General features: G+C 38.9%; 1 non-coding gene across 1 annotated transcript; it reads left to right on the plus strand.

Annotated features, from left to right (window-relative positions):
* The first annotated feature begins 766 nt into the window (after nt 1-766).
* On the plus strand, nt 767-840 carry trnan-guu (transfer RNA asparagine (anticodon GUU)). Its single transcript has one exon. It is a non-coding gene; the product is annotated as a tRNA-Asn (tRNA).
* Nucleotides 841-6,987: the final 6,147 nt, after the last annotated feature.

The following is a 6,987-nucleotide window of genomic DNA, read 5'->3' on the forward strand; positions in this document are numbered from 1 at the left end:
GAGAATTCAAAGAAAGACTGTTTTCTTCCACAGCACCGTATAATTATCACATCCAACAGACTCTCCAACCTCGGTGGGTGAGCAATTGCTCCGATTAATTAGGTCACGTATCATGTTAAATCACTTCTTCTCAACACAACATTTCCTGGTGCACGTTTTCTCTATGAAAAAAAGACATTTTTCCCTTGCACGATTTCTCGTTTTTTATCAAAGCGTACAGAAATAAAAAAGAAGAAATAGTGTCGCAAAAGAACTCTGTCGCCCTTGGGAGATGTCAAACGCATTGGACATGAAAAATGCCAGATAAAAGCCAGTTCTCTTCGTTTCTCAGTGTCGGGGCTGCTATGTAAAAGAGGCAATTTGCTCTGAGCGCAGGTTCAGCGCTTATTGAACGCAGATGTCTTAGAGCGGTGTGTCCAAGTGGCTGTAAAAGGTGATGGTTGTCCTGTCACCGTAGCTTAGTTGGTTAAAGCGCTTCTCTGTTAAACAAAAGAACCGAGATTCAAATCCCAGCCGTGTCTTTCTTCCTATCTTGTAGTACAGAACGTACCATTTTGGGCACTCACAAAGGGCTTGATTTCGTTAAATGCATGTGTTCATCTCCTTTCTGGAAAACTTGTTTTTGATGAAATTCACACAGCTTGCGAAAAATGAAATTCAATTCTTGGTTATCAGTGCAGAAGAAATATTACCGGTTGGCAAAATAAACGGTAAGAGATTTTTTTTAACCAAAAACATGTGATTCGAGAAAAGAACCTGCCAGTCAGTCTCTGTGGCGCAATCGGTTAGCGCGTTCGGCTGTTAACCGAAAGGTTGGTGGTTCGAGTCCACCCAGGGACGGGGTTCTTTTGCGATGTAAACGTTGTCTTCAGTCGATTGGATTTCTCAGCGAAACCATAACCATTTTAATATTTGCAGGAACTGCGAGTGTTTAACACGTGTCAGGGTAACCGGGAAATGTCCAATAATGCCCAACATCGCAACTCCCCAGAAAACCATATTCACCCAAGAAAAATTATCGTCGAATCGTCATTTATACTCCAGTTGAATCCTCTGCTGAAATATTTTAAAAATACAATGCAGGTTTGTTTGAGAACTTGACAAGCATTGTTACGATAGCACTGTGCAGTTGGATTTTGATATTTTGACATATTTACCTTAATTTTAAACATAAATACTATACAGTCTATTGTAATTTTAAAATATGTTAGCTGAGGATGCAAAGGGGTGAAAGGGAAAGGTCAGAGGTATAGTAACAACAAGGTTAGGATTGGTGGAGGTGGTAGGGGTGTTGATGGTTTTTCTCTGTAGAGGATGATTGAGTTTTTTATCCTTCTCTGAAGTGAGAAATTGGAAGAGTTAGGAGTTGAGGGATCTGATGAGGTTAATTATAAAAGGAAGTTGATGTGGAGCTGTTAGCCGTAAAACTTCCTAACGTCTTTGGTTGTCATCAAAGATAAACTGCAGTAAGTAAAGATAAAGAAAATTATCTTTGCTTACTGCCCTGTCTTTCTCACACCTGAAGAAGGCTCCACGGCCAACACGTTATGTTTCCTTTCTTCTCTTTTCAGCATGGAATAATCCTTTAATTTTTCCTTTGCAGCCTACGCATGCTGACGCAGCTACTCACCTGATATTTAACATTCCTATAATCACAACTATGAATGTCCACTGTGGGTATTTTTTCCATTATTATTTATTTTGGCATTGAAGCATATTTGATGTAATACCGAAGTGTCATAATCACTGAAAAACATATTTTATCATTTAGAAAGAATTAAAAAAATATAAATCACTTTGAATTGCATTTAGCCTGTTCTGATCTAGGTTTTCTATATACTTTAACATGCCATGTTCAGAATGTCACAACGCAGAAATGCAACAGTGAAGTGTCGTAATTACAAATGTTCGTGATGAGTGATTTTGTCTCTCTTACCTTAGTGTCGGAATACTAAGATGTTTTGGTAACGAGGAAGGAGGGAAAAAGTAAATCAGCAGAAGGGGTGCTATTTTGTTGACTATAAATCCTCACATGCCATGTTCAGAGGGTCATATTTTAAAAAATGGTACAGTAAATTTTCTTATACTTCATGATTTTCATAATTTGTTACATTGTGTCTCAGACCTTTTGTCAGAATTCTGAGATTTTTTTTTCTAAACTGGGGCCATCGCAATACAACAGAAAGAGCAATTAGCTTTTCCCAATGAATTCTCTCATGCCATGTTCAGAGGGTCATATTTTAAAAATGGTACAGCAACATTTCCTGAAGTTCAGGATTTTGACAGTCTGTTACATTGTGTCTCACACCTCAGTGGCAGAATTGTGAGACGATTTTATAATCAGGAGGGAGGGTCATAGCAATAAGCAGAAAGTGCCATCACCCTTTGCTCATCCTCAGTTAACCATATATTCTCATATGCCATGTTCTAAATGTCCAATTGAAAACTGCTATAATAACATTTCTTGCAAAATGCAAGATTTTGCGACTTTGAGAATTCACGTTTTGCCTTTGTCTTATTTACTTGTTGTCTAACATGCCAGTTTGTGTTATTGTGAGTTTTGAAAATTGGTTTTCGATTTTCTGAAATGTGTTTCATACAAAAATGCAATTTGGATAATCATTACTTACATATTCCCCTTTACTGAGGATATGTGCAGTAATCCACTCGGATTAGTATTTTTAAAAATGACTATAGAGAGCCATCTACAGGCGAAAGGCGGCATAACATCACAGCAGCAGCATTTAAGGTGGAACAAAAAACGCGAATAAGAAGCTGGCGAATAAGCAGCCAACTTCAGCCTCGTTAATGCAATAGGATTGGGTGAGGTAGAAAAATATTTCTTCCTCTGAATCCTAACATTTATGTAGGTGTTCTAGGACTTCTCGCCTCAGATAAAGCTGCCAATACATCACTTATTTCTACTCCATCAATATCAGCAGTGTTATCGGTACTGAGCCCTAAGTGTAGGTCCTGTCATCATATAAAAACTTGAACTTATGGACTGCATTCACCTGATAAAATCTGATAAAATTAAAAAAAATAGGAAACAAATTTGCATGTTTTTCTCAGATCCAGAATAGCATCATCATGAGACTCAAAACAGACCTGTTTTTAATTCTTTCCAGGAGGAAAGATTATTCAGATGCAAGCATGGGTCCAAAATCAATGTACTCACCTATCGCTGTTGCTTCTTCAAATCCATCAACTGAACGTCGATATTGAGGGATGATATCATACAACTTTTGGTTTTCTTTTAAAGCAAATTTTATTAAAATATGAGCCTCTATTATAGTTGTCTTGGATGTTTCGCAAGGTATAATAAACCCCCTTGTGCCCTCCGCTAAAATATTATTAAATACAACAATCTTTATATATATATAGAACAGCATTTATGGTTACATGTATATTAAAATTAATATAAATATACAAAAGTATTAAAATATAAATGTACAGTCCTAACATAATCATGCTGTCCAACTGTCTTTTTTGCTTTTTAAGTTCTCCAACAAATCTGTGTTGTAATTTTAAATATTTTAACTAAGGGTGCAACGAGAGTATAAATGAATTCTCCCGCCAGCCATTTGAAGGTCAAAGTCCATGGCTGAATACGATTCCCTTGAATGTTGGCCATGACTGGTCATTCCCAGTGATAATGACTAATGTACTCAATTGTTTACTTGTTGTAGTTCGCCACACAAAACAACTGCATTTCCTGCAAATATCAAGTGGGTTAAGGTTTTACTAAGAAATCCAATTATCTCCAATAATGAGAAATGGGCTCGAACCACTAACCTTTCAATTAACAGCTCCCAGAGACTCACGTGCATCCCTTTTCTCTATTTGCAAGCTTTTGGTAAAAAAAAAGACTTTATTCTTGCCAGCCTGTGATATTTGTTTTGCACTGCTAAGCAAGATCTGTGTTTCATCTTTCGCAAGCTGTATGAATTTCATGAAAAGCAAGTTGTTCTAGAAAGAAAATGAAAACTTGCATTTAACAAAATCAAGCCACACGTGATCATCCATAGTGATACATTCTATAAGACAAGACAGGAAGAAAGGCAACACTGGGATTTGAACTCAAGATCTCCTGTTTAATAGGAAAACGCATTAAACAAATCAGCCAAAGTGCTGTCAGAGTATTAACGTCATGTCTGATGTCAGTGATTGCAGCTGACGAGGAGGATAGCTGGAGGACAGTTCACTGTGAACAAGTCAGCCTGCATAATGAGGGGAAGAGACCAGCCTCTGTGATGCACTATAGAGTTACACTAACCTTCTGCCCTACTGTTCTCTGCTGCATTCTACCCTAGCAGATAAATATTGGTTTCCATGCGTGTAAGGTTTCTTTTTTTTGTCAAATATTTTCAAGCATATTTTTGCTGTTGAAAATAAGTGGTTTGTGGTTTTGAGTGTTGTGTTCCTCTTCCCTTAGTGTCACCCAAAATGATACATTGTGCTTTGGCAATTCTTCAGGCTATAGTGTTTAGAGGAGCTCAGTTGAATTAGTTTGCATAGATAAAGTATTTATTTTCCTTTTAATCCTTTAAAGCATATTACATTGTCAATACATTGTATCTTTCTTCCTACTAATTGTCATCATTTTTTTTCTGGCTTGATCTCGTAATCAGATATTTCAGAATCTTCCTTAAAAACTAGTAAAAGAAGTGGGACACATTCATGCACACTAAAAAATACGAAAGGGTAGCAGGACACAGTAACCACCAAACATCTTGTAGATTGAATGAATGTGCCTAAAATATTTCAGTACTTTAGAGGGTTCTGCCATTTTAGATGTTGTACTGTGCCTGTCTGATTTATCAAACGTGTCATTTAAATCTCCCATCATTTCTATATCAGTCTGAAGGCCTTGCAGTAAAGATTGCAATTCATCCCAAAATGCCAAGTTTCCCACTGATGATACGTACAAAGAAATTAATGTACATTTTCCCCCAAAATCAACCAATTTAAAAATCAAATGCATCCCTCCTCATCTGCAGTTGGAGAGAATAATGTCAGAATAAATACAGGTTTAAAAGTCAGGAGCATTGATAGTCCTATTTAAAAATTTTGCTAAAATGCTCACAATATATTAAAAAAGTTCTATAAAATGCAAATATAATTAAAACATATTAAAACAAGGTAAAAAGAAATGATACACAGTTATAAAGATCAGGAATTATCAATTTGAAGTTACAATCCACTTACAATATGCCAAAAATGGCAAGAATATGTAAAACAGGTGTATAATTTTCTTTTTAAATAAAACAAGTTAAAAATAAATACTAAATACTTTTAAAATTCAGGAATGTGATTGGTCAGATGCTTACGATGAGTGTTGTTGGTGTTTCGTGTGATTTAGCGAATTGAAAAAATATTAAATTTAAAAACGGCAATAGCTCGTATGAAAAAATAGTTCGTAAGTATCTTTGTTGTAACAGCTGCGCCAGAACTAGTGTATTCATATTCAGCAGAAAATTACCTGAACTTGACTGGTTTATATTCAGTTATGTGCATTGGGAACAAAAGGGAGACTTACTGTACGTGGATTTTATTAGGTTTTATGAATCAGAAAATGCATTTTTACACGTTTATGCCTACGAGCAGAAATAACTTCCTGCTTTCAGCGCTTTTATTGTTTCTGCTTGTAACCCTGAACAGAGAAACCCAGTACTGACTCACAGAAACGCCCCGGAGTTTCTGTGTTTCTGGGATTTAAGAGGGATGTATGAAGACAGTAGAGGGGAGTTTGTTTGTTTTTTTTTCCCCGCTGTAGAAGGCGGTGTGACGAGTCTGGAGGGAGGAGACGCACATTCCGCACTGGGAGTGCAGAGCAATGAGTTTCACCTGCAGCTCGCCGAGTCCTGTTCTATATAACCGCTGAGCCCGGATACACAGAGTCTCCAGCCAGTGTTGGAGACGCACAATGTCAATAGTTTTTTTTTAAGCAAAAGCCGGGGTTCTTTCGCTATTATTATTAGTGGATTATTTGAGTTAGTGGTTACTGAGCTAGACCGGCGCGAATAGCGCTTCTATTTCTTTTCTCTGCTCAAACACTGCTGGGCAAAGCTTAAATTAAAACCCTTTTTCTGAAACATTGAGTGTGAGGGGTAACAGGTGGAGGTAGTCCGTATCGAGGTCACCGGGGGGGTACTCCTGTCTCCCCAGATGACACTTTTTATTTTTAAGATTAACGCGAGATAAACAACGTTTGTTTGAAACCGCTCCACAAATTTTCTCACATGCACGTATTCTCCAATATCACCACAGCAAAACCATAAAGTTTGTTTCCACAGACATGACACTATTATGCAATAAACCAATAAATTAATGAACTAGCAGAATCCCAATAAAAACACCCGGCCACCTGGCCAGCCCAGCATGTCAATATTGTAACGCTTACGGCCATCAGGTACTGTGTAAGAGCCGGCGTACCAGAGCAGGTGACGTCACCGCCCTTCCCTATGATAGCAGGACTACAGCTACTGGGCTGGAAAGAGAGATCTCTCTTTAGCTCACGGTGCTGGGTCGCTGCAGAGAGACGCGGAAGTCCCGGGTTCGAGCCCCGGACAGTGTGGGGCCGACCTGATGCGGCAAGGGCGCCCGCCTGAGCCCCCGTTGCGTTACATTGGTGTCAGAAGCGGGGTGGGATAGCCCTTCGCCGGGGACGGCGATTTAAGCGGGGGAGAGTGTAACGCTTACGGCCGTCAGGTACTGTGTAAGAGCCGGCGTACCAGAGCAGGTGACGTCACCGCCCTTCCCTATGATAGCAGGACTACAGCTACTGGGCTGGAAAGAGAGATCTCTCTTTAGCTCACGGTGCTGGGTCGCTGCAGAGAGACGCGGAAGTCCCGGGTTCGAGCCCCGGACAGTGTGGGGCCGACCTGATGCGGCAAGGGCGCCCGCCTGAGCCCCCGTTGCGTTACAATATCATACATTTTACCAACAAAACCGCAAAAGCAAAAAACAGCAAATATATATATATAT

Source organism: Atractosteus spatula, chromosome 10 (assembly GCF_055471065.1).
Source record: "Atractosteus spatula isolate fAtrSpa1 chromosome 10, fAtrSpa1.hap1, whole genome shotgun sequence".
Classification (NCBI taxonomy): Eukaryota; Metazoa; Chordata; class Actinopteri; order Semionotiformes; family Lepisosteidae; genus Atractosteus; species Atractosteus spatula.